This window comes from Sminthopsis crassicaudata, chromosome 1, assembly GCF_048593235.1.
Source record: "Sminthopsis crassicaudata isolate SCR6 chromosome 1, ASM4859323v1, whole genome shotgun sequence".
Taxonomy (NCBI): Eukaryota; Metazoa; Chordata; class Mammalia; order Dasyuromorphia; family Dasyuridae; genus Sminthopsis; species Sminthopsis crassicaudata.
The window spans coordinates 109,114,769-109,129,092 of record NC_133617.1 but is presented as its reverse complement, the minus strand read 5'-3'; positions in this window follow the sequence as shown (position 1 = coordinate 109,129,092).

Genomic DNA, 14,324 nt, shown 5'->3' with positions numbered 1-14,324 from the left:
CAAATCCCCAAATTCCCTTCTCAAGATGCGTTGGGGGCATCTCGGGTGTCTAAATAGTCTGCCCAGTGATGGCTTGGCTAGTAGGGTTATATGGAATCCCAGTGGAATGGGCAAAGTTAAATTCAATGCAAAAGGGCCTAAAGGCAGAAGATGCAGAAGCTGGTCCATTATCTGTCTTCAGTGCATGTGAGATTCCTACAATGAAAAGATGGCTGATCACATGCCTGACTGCTGCTCCTGATTGCAGTGAAACCATAAAGAACTGAGAAGGTATATCCATGGTTCCATGATGCTCTGCCTCTTAACATGAGTGATGTCCCTTTGCCATAGAGCATTAGATCTCAAACCAATAGGGTTTTGTCCTGGAGGCAGCCTAGGAGAGTGAAAAGGAAGGCAAGCTGTATGTACCACCTTTTGCTATGCTGCTAGCATCCTCTTAATCACAATTTCCAAATATAAAGCTCGAGCAACCCGATAAGAGAGAGGATTTGAAAGTCCACTATGAAAATGGGCATGCAGGATATAACACTTGAGTGCCTTCTCACTTGCTCTCAAAGTCTCACTTGCTCTCAAAGAGCTGACGAGATATATTAGAAATTGCAAATTTTATTTGGGCTGTGGCAATTCTTTGTACCACCTCTACTGAATAAGCCAAATCCAAAATATTTACCTACTCATGGGCAAGGCTTGGAGCTGTGGCCAATACATTTTTCCACTCTGGGATGGTTTCACAACACATCAACTTGTGCATTGTTGTCTTGTCCCAGATAATTGTACTATGCTCTTAATGGCTTTCATTGAAATTCTAGTCACAAGCACTGGATATGGAATAGAATGTGATCTGATTGTGCTGGGAGGTTCACCCACTTCATCCTACTATCTCCTTGATGTAGGATTGCTGTGGGTGCCTCTTTTGTAACAAAAATTGATATTTCCAATACTTTTTTCAGCCATATTAGATAAAGTCTACTCAGTCTCTCTTAGGGCCTCTTGAGTTTCTTTTGTGAGCTGGCATGATGAGCCTAAAGCACTGTCTCCTCCTAAAATGTCATATACTAATGGTAACAAGTTTTGGAGATGCTTTTCTTACAGCCACATGCATTTGACACATAGTAGGGCTACTCTTCATACCTTGTCACAAAACTCTCCATTCAAATCCTTTACAAGGCTCAGCTAAATGAATGCTGGGCACTGAGAAGGGAAATCCCTTCATATCCTTATCTCGAGGGATAGAATTCTTAATCCAAAAAGACCACTCCTTACTCAATTGAGGAGATGGAAGCCCAAACTGAAGAGTTTCCTTTATCTCCACCTATCCATTTGCTTTTCTCCAGTAAATGACAAATTCTGGGGAATTCCAAGGACTTGCAGAAGCCTGTAAATGTCCTTGATTAAATTGCTCCTATACCTCATGAAGCCTGAATGTTTTCACTTTGTAAGATCTCTTTCCCATTGATTGATGCAGAACCTTTCAATTGTAAAATAAAATTTTCTCTTATCTTTAAATTCCCATATCAGAGGTAGCACTAATGTTAGCTACTATAGATTCTTTTGTGCCAGACATATAGGCATTTGCTGTAATCTTTTGCCAATTACCAGACCAGCTGGGACCTCTAATAGCTGTGTGATCTACCTCTGGGTCTAGCCACCTTTTCAGTGGTGTGCCGTTCATACAGATGATGAGCAAAGGATGTTCAGCTGTAATATCCCTGAATTCTGTTGTTGGAAGTCAAAACTTTGAATAAATATCACCAAATTGTTTTTCACCAGTGCAAGTCCATAAATCCGATGTTCCTTCTCCTCCTGGGTCACAGATCACACAGTGTCTATATTACTGAATGGAACAATAGCTACACATTCCTCAGTTTCCCAAACCCTCCAATGAATAGACAGTGTCTTATAAGCACCCTCAGGGATGAGGCCATCAAGCTAACACTGTGTGGAAGCAAAAGCTCTGCAAGTTGAGCGAAGAGGAGTTCCAGTTTCCCAGAGAACATCTCTGTAGTCCTATAGGCATAAAAACTACTCTCTCTAACCCCAAACTCTTACCCTCACAGGCTTGTTAGAGACTAATTGAGCATGTTGGAATGCAGAATTTTCAAAAACTCTTTGAGCACAACAATTGTTGCCCCCAAGATGCCATAATCTCTCCTTGACTGAGGCAATGAAGACTCTTCCCACCTTTTGTAATGAAGACTTAGTGGCTGTGGGCCCTGCTGATATCATTGCCCTTCCCACTCCTCCTCCTCCTCCTGCCACTGAAGGTGGAGTGGAGGTAGGAGGGTCAGGAAATGGAAAATCCCCAAAGGCACATGCTAAGTGGTGGGCAGAATTGAAGCAGAAACTGAGTTTTGCATATGAAAAGAACCAAATCCCTCCCCTTTAGCTGGGTACGTGTTTCCCCGATAATAAGACACTGTCTTATTATTTTTTTGGGACTAAAAAACACCAGAGGGCTTATTTTCAGGGGAGGGCTTATTTTATCCTCCATCATGCCCCTTTTATCCTCCATCATGCCCATTTTAGCCTCCATCATGCCCCTTTTATCCTCCATCATGCCCATTTTAGCCTCCATCATGCCCCTTTTAGCCTCCATCATGCCCCCTGAGTGCTTATTTTATTCTCCATCGCTTACTGAACTTACCGAGTTTTTAGATGGTCCTGTCTCAGCTCTACTCCGCGGCGCTGCTCTCAGTAGCGCCAGCAAGCAAATCACCAGGGAAGAAGAGGATGACGCGCTCACTGCTGCAGCTCTGATTGGATGCAGCTCGGAGCGCGACGTGCGTTTCACCCGGGAGGGGAGGGCGGCGCTGCTTACTGAAGGTACCGCTACGCAGCATATAGCGCAGGGGATCACCATGATGACCGTTTTCATAGTAAGTTCGATAGGGCTTATTTTCGGGGGAGGGCTTATTTTAGCGGAATATTAAAGAGTATGTGGGTGTCTTATTTTCAGGATAGGTCTTATTATCGGGGAAACACGGTAGTTTCTTTAGTAAAATGACTACTATACCCAGTAGATCCTCTTAAGCAGTAGCTGATGAGATAAATTAACAAAATGCTAAAGAGGATTTCTTTGGTTAGTTTCCATATGGCAGGTTCACCAGCTTTCTGCTAGTTTTTTCCTTCTCAATTTCAGCCAGTAGGCGGAACTCTTTCTGTTCTAACTGCTGTTAGCTAACTTTTTGTCCCTTCTCTAAGTCAATCTCTAATTCAGCCTGTAATTCTGTTCTTTTTTTATTCTTTGTAATGTGATTTTTTTGGTTTACCTCTAACTCAACCTCTACTTCTTGTATTTTTTACTCTATACTCTCAAGCATCCTTATTAGCTCTAGATTTTTTTCTTGCTGAGCTGTGTTTAATGGGCATAGGAGTAAAGGCCTTGGAGCTTGAAAGCAAGCTCCTGCTGTTCTTCAGAAGTGACCTTTGTTGAAAGACCATCCATCTGGCTCTTTAACCTATTTACAGGAGCCACATGCATAGCTGTGAGCTGGAGCTTGATCCTAGGTATCCTTAGATCCATAATGCCTCTCTGCATTCCCTCCTGGGTGAAGGACTATCTTGTCTTCCCAATTAATTACTGGGGGCCTGGCAGTCAACAGCACACCCCAAGTTTGGGCGCCACTTATGATAACTGTAAGTATTCAGTACATTTGTGAATGTCCTGGTTCTATTCTGCATTCACTATTGCCAGTGTCTCCTAATACCCAGGTCTTCAGAGGATAATCTCCAGTCACCTTCTTTTGTAGTATTAAACCAGTTTTACCAAGCTTAACTCTGTCTGAGGTCTTCAAAGATCTCTGGTCATCATTCCATAAGAAGGATGGTTCAGATACACAGTAGAGGATTTAAGAACAGCCATGTGCAAGCTCAAGGTCTTTTATTCACAGGTTCACCTCCTGCCAAGCTGACTTCCTGGTGACTCCCAGAACACCAGGCCAAAGAGGACCTGCTTCCTCCTCCCACAGCTTAAGGAGGGTCTATGAGGTCACCAGAAAAGCCAATCAGAAAAGGAGACACCTCCTGATAATGATGTGGATCTCAATTCGACCAGAGTTTCCACCCATGAGGTGGTCCCTACAAGTTGACAGCAGACCCACTTCCAGGGGTCTCAAGCTTCTTTTACCTCCAGTTTCACTGTGCCTGACTCCTCCTTGGACCATTACACACTACCATCTCAACAAAATCTATTATGGAAAATACATAAGTACAAAAGTGCCAAATTTCAAAATCCCTCAGATCAAAGGCAAAATTTTGGAAGGAAAAAAAATTCAAATATGCAGGTGTTACGATTGGAATTGAACAAGACACATCAGCAACCCCAGTAAAATACTGGAAAGAGATCAACAGAGGGCTGATTGTGAGAGGAGGATGGAGACATGGCAGATAGGAAGGAGAAAAAGAGACAAGGCACCATGGAGGGAGGCCAACTGAGGAAGGGAGGGAGGAAGGAAGGGAGGGAAGACAGAAAGAGGGGAAAATTGAGACAGAAGGAGAGGGAGGAAAATGAGAGAAGATGGCAGAAGTCTGAGATCTTACTTTGGAAAGATTTCATAGCGTATAGTATTTACTTTAAAATTTATGTTTTTAATCTTGAAATTAATATTTTTCCAAATAGAGTTTTCAACATTCATTGTCAAAATTTCTGTTCCTAATGTTTCTCCTCTCTCTTAATCCCATGTTGCCCAGACAGCAAGTGACCAAAGTGAAAGAATTACAAATTTTTACATACCTAACCACATTCCTCAGGTTATGGAAGAAAAAATCTGACCCCCTGGCAAAAAAACCAGGACAAAGGAAAAAAGCAGGAATCTGTGTGCAACCCCCTGACTCAAATGGGCTACTCTGAGACATCTCCAGATGCCCACAGAAAGCATGGATTCCCTCCTCCCAAGGAGAGATCCCAGCACACCAAGAGAGCAGCCCAGCATGACATGGGGTCCCAGGCCAAAACGAGGGAATGGATTAAATAGCAAAAGTCTCAGGTTCATTGGATGGACTGAAAAGGAAGTAACCATTGGCCAATGACCAACAACACTGTCTAGGTCCTGTGGGTCACATGACTGCCTGAAATTTTGGCTGAGGGTCTGACCTTTTTTCCCCTACTTACCTTTAAAAATAGGGATCATGTGGCTTCCTGAAATTTAGAGCTAGGTCTGCCCTTTCCTGTCCTACAATCCTCTGAGAATAGAGACCATGTGATGTCCTGAAACAAAGGCCTAAGGTCCTAGAGCCTCTGGAAAACCTTCTCCTGGTCCCATTCAGTCCCTTCTCTTGCACACCTTCTCACCAGTCCTGATACATTTCTTCTACTAGGACATCCTTGTTATCAAGGCCTTCAGGCTGGTTCCTCTCCTCAGTACTGACTCTAACCTGCCATCTACCATTTAGAAAGATCCAATAGCCTCACATCAGTGGAAGATTTCCAAAACCACTTTTGGTAAGAAATCTTGGCCCATCCTAGTGCTTAAATCTTTAAGCAAGCAGCTGAGAGGATAATGCTGCTTAAAGCAATGAGCAGCAATGGCAGACCCCGCTTCCATCCATCTGGGAACCCCTGTCATCACAGAGCCACAATTGGCATCTGGCACCCAGTGGTATCCGTGGAACCCCAGCACAGTCTAAGCCCAAGGCCTCAGGGACTAATATTATCCCATTCTTCTCACCTCAAGCAGTCCAGACCCAAATTCATTGGAGACAAAGGGACAAAGGTCTCACCTTCTGGAGCTGTTTCAGACTGAAAAGGGCTGAAGAGCTGATGGGGCATAGTGTGGTCCAGATTGAGGAGGGGAGACATATGATGACTTGTATGTGGGGTCGGCAGCAGGGGGCTGCCCAGTCTCAGAACTGGGGAATCTAGGATTTGACCAAGTAGTTGGAATTTCATGGCTTACAATCCGGAAGAAACAACTCTCAAGTAGATGAAAAATGCATGAATCCAATATGAGCAAAAAAAAAGAATAAACACATTGGAGTCAGAATGGGGGTTACTAGGGAGAGTAAGTGGGGACCACACCAAAGGAAGACTGAGAGGAGAAGAGAAGGTTATGGTGAAGGTCTCTCATCCACACAGCTTTTCCAGAAGAAATCTCTAAGAACATTTGCCCCCAATTTGTGCTTTTGTTTCCTCAAAGGGGAAGGGGCAATGGATGGAATAGTGTGGCCTTCAGGAAGCATGATCTCCTTTACCAAAAATTCTAGAGACTTTTTCACTCTTAGAAGGGAAGGCTTTGAAAAGAGTTTTGAAGCCCCTGCCTGGGGCATATGTGCCCCATCCATCTGTCAGGCCTTCCCTAGAATGTACTCTTCCTCCAGATAGGCTTCAGGATGGAAGTTTAATGGGCTTTCAGAATTGTCTGGGAGCTAAACAGAGGAGTGTAGGAGTTAAAGGTGCCATGGTCAGGGGCAAATAGGAAGCAGCACGAGACTGTATGATGAATAAGAGAACCTAAGTCCAGGGAGAGCTTGCTCTCATGGTCTCCTCTCCCCTAGATGGCAGATAATCCAATATATGTTATATATGTTAAAATATATGTTACATGCAATATATGTGAACATTTATACAAGTATTTTGCCGCACAAAAAAAATCAGATCAGGAATAAAATATGAGAAAACAAAATGCAAGCAAACAAAATAAAAAAGAGTGAAAATATTAAGTTGTGATCCAGACTCAGTTCCCACAGTCCTCTCTCTGGGTGTAGATGGCTCTCTTCATCACAAGATCATTGGAACTGGCCTCAGCCATATCATTGTAGAAGAGAGCCATTCTAGTTTTTGAAGTGTACAATGATCTCCCGGTGCTGCTCATTTCACTTAGCATCAGTTCATGGAAGTCTCTCCAAGCCTCTTTGTATTCATCCTGTTGGTTTCTTACAGAACAACAATATTCCATAACATTCATATTCCACAGTTTATTCAGCCATTCTCCAACTGATGGTCTTCGACTCAGTTTCCAGTTTCTAGCCACTACAAAAAGGGCTGTCACAAACATTTTTGCACATGAGGACCCCTTTCCCTCCTTTAAGATCTCTTTGGGGTATAGGCTCCATAGAAAAACTGCTGTATCAAAGGGGATGCACCTTTTGGTAGCCCTTTAGCTCCCTAGCAGACTGTCCCCCTTCCCGTTTGAAATAGATCTGTTCTGAACTGCTCCAGAAATTTAAAGATGAAGAGACTGGAATTCTCCATCCAGAACCAAGCTTTTTTCCAAACCTAGCAAGTTTACAAAACAGGGGCGGAAGTCTACTTCCCTGGCCTGTCTAACCAAAAATCCCATTCATGTGTCTGGGGCCAAATCCTTCCCACAAAATCTACCCATGGGCAACCCCAAGACCACTGGCCTCCTCTGGGTCAGGCCCCCCCATGACACTCTGACTCATGATATCCTTGTCCTTTCCCTATGCCATGTGGTGTCACTCCTAACACCACCAAGCTTTCCAAACCCACTTCTCCTTAGAGCTAACGCTGTTAGGATGTTAAGCCCCTTTTAGGATTTAGCCTGCCAGCTAAGGGCATGCCCCAGACTGCTGTTTCCTTTCTCCTGGCAAATGGCAAATTCCACTAAAGAATGACCCTTTCTTTCCACATTATTAAATCCCCTTTCTATCTGCTCCGACTTCACCTCATATCTAGCATTGCAGGTGTCCATTGTATCTTTCAAATTCTGGGTCTTAGAAATACATTTTGATACCAGCTAAAACATTCTGCTACTCTCTATGCCCTCCTATCTCCTGCCTCCCTCTCTCTCTTTCTCCACCATTCTACCATGCTTTCACTTTCCTTCTATCAACCTATTACATCATTAGCTATTACTTATGGAAATTTTGAAATTGCTCATGAAATAGCGATTATTTTCATAATACTGAAATCTAAAATTGTTAAAAGTTGTTGTTTTTTTGTTTTTTTTTTTTTATCAACACTTTACCTTGTGCTATTCAGAGCAGATGTTGCATTCAAACTATCAATTGCTGTTGCAAATCAATCTTTCTTGTCACTTGATTTTAAAACCTTCCATAGTTTAGCTAATATCTAAATAACTGTGGACCAAATTTTATAAAGCTTATACAAATGTCCAGCCAAGCTGATGAAATTTTAAAGCATAGATCATAACTTTTACAAATTACCTAATAAACATTTTAGAAAGCAATATATTTCATCTAGTTAGGGGATACAAATATGTGACCTCTTAAGGTAAGTTACCAAAACTTTGTTTTATCTTCCTATTTTTTAATGTTAAATCATATCAAATACATATTTACATTTTCTGTAATGTTTCAATGTCTGCACACAAATTTCTAAGTTTTTGTGATTAAAGTAAACAAATTCACAATTCTAGCACATACCAGTGAATAGTGCTTGTCTCATGCAATTGTAATAGAGATTCATCATCTAAAATTTACAACTCATCATGATATCTAAGGAGGTGGCCTTAAGCACAACATTCCAGGTGTAAAAGCCACTCACTAGAAATTATTTCTACTTAACCAAGTTGTAGATTATCAATAAACTCATCCTTCATTGGGATCATTGTAAATCCAACTAGTTATTTCTCAGGGATAACAAGCTTCCTCACAAGATATTTTCAAGAAGCTTAATATACTTACAATTGAAGAGAAATTCCAGAAAATGACTCCCCTTCACTTTCTGGTTACTTTCTTTGACTGATACCCTCTTTCTGTGTTCTCTTTCACCTGTCTCAATTGAAAGCTGCATATTCTCAGGTCTCCAGGTTTTCAAAGTGCAAACCTGATCCAGATAAGTTTTAGGGATTTTTTTTTCAGATAAAAACTTTAAGTTACAAGCCAAATCTCACTTCTACAATTAAAACAACAACAACAATGTTACTTTTTGGTTGTTTTTGGCAGTCCACACAAATCTTTTACTCCTTCCTCTCTGAATCAGAAAAGGCTTGAGGAGTAGGCTATTGGCTGCCAGGATTTAAAGGTAATCAACTGCTTTTCTGTTTTTCCCTAACATTCTCAATCTATTCCAACTTCTGTTAACACAGAAGAGCTAGGCTTTAATGAGACATCTTTTAAAGATGCTTTTACAGCTTACGTGAGACTTACATGAACTGATTGATGCTAAGTAAAGTGAGGAGAACCAGGACATCATTGTAAGTGGCAACTCAAGATTATAGGATGATCAATTCTGATGGAAGTGGCTCTCTTCAACAATGAGGTGATTCACGCCTAGGGCAATGAACTTGTGATGATGAGAGTCATTTCACCCAGAGAGAGGACTATGGGAACTGAGGGTATCTGACAGTATTGCATTTTCACACATTTTGATAGGATTTGCTTAAATTTTATTTTCTTTCCCAATTTTTTTTTACTTTATGATCTCATTTTTCCTGTACAGCAACGTAATTGTGTAAATTTGCATGCCTTTTTGGAAGGAAAATGTATTTTAGCCATGTTAAGCATATAGTGGACTGCATGTAATCTAGGTGAGTGGGGAGGAAGGTGGGAATAATTGAAACGCAAGGTTTTTTTAAGGATAAATTTTGAAAAATGTATCCTTGCCTATGTTTTACAAATAAAAACTTCAATCAAAATAAATAAAAGGAAGTTTAACAAAAGTATATGAATGGAGGTAAAGAATATTGGGGAAGGTAGAGAGGAGGAGAAGGAGGAAAATACCAGTTCTGTGGTCCTGTCAGTAAAGACAGGACTTGAACCAGAAATAGAAAAGCAATGAAAGCTGAATCAAAAAATTTTGACATGGAAGAATATCATATCCTTCTTATCTCTGCACTTCAGATACAAATGTATTTTTTCCTTATTAAAGAACAATCAGACAAACACAAAGATATACATAGTTAAATGTGGAGAGAGATTTTTTAATCTTTTATAAAGATACACTCTGGGTGGAAAATGACAAAGTATGTAATGAGAATCAGTGGGATATACAGTTTGAAAGCCAATTAAGGCAGAGTAGCTTAGGTTCAGGAACTATGTAACCAACAAGCTTCCTGTTTCTGCACATATACTCCAGCCTTGCAATCACAGAGTTGACTGAAAGAAGTCAAGAGTGATAGAACAGAAAAAGGGTTCCATGTGATGTCATCGCTACCTCACAAACAGTTACTAGGATAAAAGCCCAGAAATCTCAACAGCGGTGCTCTGTGCGGGAGAGAGAGAGAGTGGGAGAGAGCGAGAGAGAGCAAGAGAGCGCCAGAGCCAGAGACAGGGAGAGCGAGAGGGAAAGAGGTGGAAGGAGGAGGAGAGAAGGAGAGAAGTAATAGGAGAAGGAGAGAAGGAGACAGGTGGTAGGAGAGAAGGAGAGGAGAGAGGTGGTAGGAGAGGGGGCGAGGGGGAGGTTGGAGGGGAAAAGGGGAGGGACACGGAGGAGGGTAGGCAAAGGGGGAGGGCTGAGGGAGGGGGTTGGGGGGAAGGGTAATAGATATAGAGATATAGAGGTAGAGAAGTTAGAGAAGATAGAGATATATATAGAGAAGATAGAGATAGATATAGTGAAGATAGAGATAGATATAGATAAGATAGAGATAGTTATAGAGAAGATAGAGATAGTTATAGAGAAGATAGAGATATAGAGAAGTAAAGATATAGAGAACATAGAGATAGATATAGAGAAGATAGAGATAGATATAGAGAAGATAGAGATAGTTATAGAGAAGATAGAGATAGATATAGAGAAGTAAAGATATAGAGAACATAGAGATAGATACAGAGAAGATAGAGATAGATATAGAGAAGGTAGATATAGATATAGAAAGATAGATATAGAGAAGATAGAGATAGATATAGAGAAGATAGAGATGGTTATAGAGAGGATAGAGATAGATATAGAGAAGATAGAGATAGATATAGAGAAGATAGAGATAGATATAGAGAAGATAGAGATAGTTATAGAGAAGATAGAGATAGATATAGAGAAGATAGAGATAGTTATAGAGAAGATAGAGAAGGTTATAGAGAAGATAGATATAGATATAGAGAAGATAGAGATATATAGAGAAGATAGAGATTTGGAAGATAGTTAGATATAGAAAAGAGAGAGAGATAGTTATAGAGAACAGAGAGATAGATATAGAGAATATAGATATTGACAGAAAAGATCGAAATAGAAAAATTTGAAATAGAAGAGAGTAAGTTAATGAGATAGAGACAGAGTGAGACAGAGAGAGTAAGGAGGGTGAGAGAGAGACTGTGTGTGTGTGTGTGTGTGTGTATTTGTGTGTGTGTATATTTGTGTTTGTGTGTTGCATACACTGGTTCATCAGAAACTGAGAGATTGCCTTTGTCTCATCTTCGACAAGTCCTTCCAGATAGGAGGCTTTACAATAACACACTATTCTGGGGATAGGTAAAGCCAAATATGGAGAAGGGGGAATGAGCCAGTTTGTATTTGGTGGGGGGGCAGGGGTGTCATTTTGTGGGAAGTCATTGTTTCTAGATATCAATGTGAGAGATATACCTTGTACCAGCAATAGGACATGGACAAGATGGTTGTTCCTCTGTACTCAATGGGGGGAGCACCGTGGATACAACTGAGATCATGAGAGAGTACACTCTCTTGTAAACTCTGCTGAGTAACTCAAACCATTTGAGACTCACTTATAAAGAAAATAGCATTTTGTTGTATCCTGAAGAAGCTTCTCTGTTCTTGAGTAGAACAAAGACAGGGCTGGGAGTTAGGATGACAAAAGTTTCAAATTCAACCTCACACAGAGCTGAGTGTTCCTGAGGCAAACCTGTTTGCCTTTATTTCCTCACAGGGTTGCCATAAGGATCAAATGAGATGGTATGTTGGGAAAGGTTTGAGTGCAGTGCAAAGGATAGAAGGGAAGTGCTTCCTCTCTCTCTCTCTCTCTCTCTCTCTCTCTCTCTCTCTCTCTCTCTCTCTCTCTCTCTTCTTTCTGATATGACCCCAAGACTGCCTCCTAATACTCATTGTTAGAGCATTCAAACAATTCCATCCAATGGGGGATCAAGCTGAACCATCAGAGACTTGTGGATCCCCTTAGGTGAGAGGAGATGGGCAGTGCAGCATCATATTTCTTAACCTTTTCTGACAATTCACCTTTTGGCAACTTCCATCTTCTCCAAACTATATTTTAAATTGATAAAAAAAATTTTTTTGCAATCTCAAACGAATATGTTTTCCTTTTATTTTTTATTATTTTTATTTTTTGATTAGATGGGGTGGACAAGTTTATTGTATGAATGTGTGAAAAAAATTTTCTCCTGTAGTTGGGTAGCCAATCTGTCATTTCTTCTTAGAGAGGTAGTGTGCCTTAAAACACCGAAAGGGTTAAGAAAGGTTTGTCCAGGATAGAAGTGTTAAGACTTTCAAGCCTCTCTTTCTGGCCCTTCTGGCCCATATCATAGTTTGTACTTTGCCCTTAGATCTTGTGCATTTGAGTATTCAAATAGGAGAGAACTCTTTGGGGAAAGAAGCAGCAGGAATCGAGCTCATGGACTGTAAGCCTGATAGGTCCATAGGATGTTTTGAAATCAAACAAAATTGAAATTATTCTCAGAAATTTTGTGTTTTGGGCCGTCTGATAGAAGTTACCCACCAGAGCAAACAAATGAACTTTACAGATTCTTCTTTATGCAGACAGACATTTTGCCTTCTAGATTCCATTCTCTTTTTCTTGTATTGACATACAAAGGAGTTTCTGCATTGCTGCCTTTGGATTGCTTTGAATGATGAGAAGAGAAGAAAGAAGGGATGGAGAAAGGAGGAAAGAGAGAAAGGATTCTTTCGGAATGGATCAAATTGGTTAAAATGGATAAAAAAATTTTACCAATTGTGTTGAGGCTGGGTCTATTGTAACAACAAATCGGATGATGAAAGGCAATAGCTGGGCTGTGCCCAATGAGCTATTAGGGCTTTCTTATACTACTTTCTGCTCATTTAGCTGGGAAGATGGGATAGTTATTGGAACCAAAGCTTAGTATTTATTTGTTGACATTTTTTCCCTCAGGAAATTCTTGAACTTCAGCATGGTGAAAAAAAATCAGGTATTTCCTCAAGGTGAGAATCAATTACTCAAGAAACATGTAGTAATATTTGTTCTTTTATCAGGCACTATATTAAATGAGCAAGATATGCCCAAAAATTCATTCTAAGTGGTAAGACCAAAAGCACACCAACAATATGCCAGATAAATGTAGAGTATGGACAAGTCATGTCAGAAGGCATAATCCTAATGGAACAATGAAGCTATCAAAAGAGTGTAGGAGACAGGTGAACAGGGTGAACTGGTTGTTTGCTATGCGACTAAAGAAAAGAAAACTTCTGGGGGGAAAATGTTGAGTAAGGAATTAAAAGATGCCTAACTCAATGGATGATATGTGGGCTAAGCAAAGTGAAGAGTGGTGGATGAATGAGCATGTAAACCTGAGTGACAGAAAAGGGAAGTTCAGAAGAGGGCAGAGAGTGCAGGATAAGGAACAGATTCTGTTTTGGACACTTTGAGCTTTTGGTTCAGTTGGACAAATGGGACAAAATGTCCAAAAGATAATATGTGGGAATTTCGGAAGAGAGCTCAAGTGAGATACTGAAGCAGGTTCCATACACCTGGGATTGGTTTCATCTTGATCTGTTTGCATTACAACATAGGATGATGACACTTTTAACTACTTAGGACATTATCCTTATTCTGATAGGTAAAAGGAGTATATGTAGCCAGAGAATAAGGGATATGAGTGGAATATGAAGGGATAATATCTTTTTCTAATAAAAAAAATTGATGGAAAGACTGATACAGGAATGTACAGGAAAAAGGGGGAAAAAGAAGTGGAATGATGTAAATTATCTGCCATAAGAAAAAGAGGCATAAAAATGTTTTTCAGTGCAGGGGAAGAGGGAGATAAGAAGTTGGTTGAGTGAATTTTGCTCTTATCAATATTGGTTCAAATAGGAGATACCCTAAATACTAACTAGGGATTTGGAACTCTATTTTAGCCTGCAGGAAAATAGGAGGGGAATGGAATATGGAAAGGGGGGAGATGACAAAGGCTCAGATTATTTTGGGGTAGTCCTTGATCAATAATGAAACACTTTTGAGGAAAGTCAGACTGAAAAGAGAGAGAATAAATGAAGGGAAATACAATTAGCATCGGTAAATGGATAAAAAAAAATTTGAGGCAAGTTTCTCTGATGACATATCATTGTTCCCTAGGAAATGATGAGCAAAAATTTCTCAGGGGGAAAAAAACAAAACTGCAAAGTCCTCCATGAACAGAGTAGAAATATGCCATACATGAAATGACAGCAATGTTCTGGGGTGACCAGCTGAAAATGATTTTGTTATTACTATGAATACAATCATCCACAACTACTATGAAGG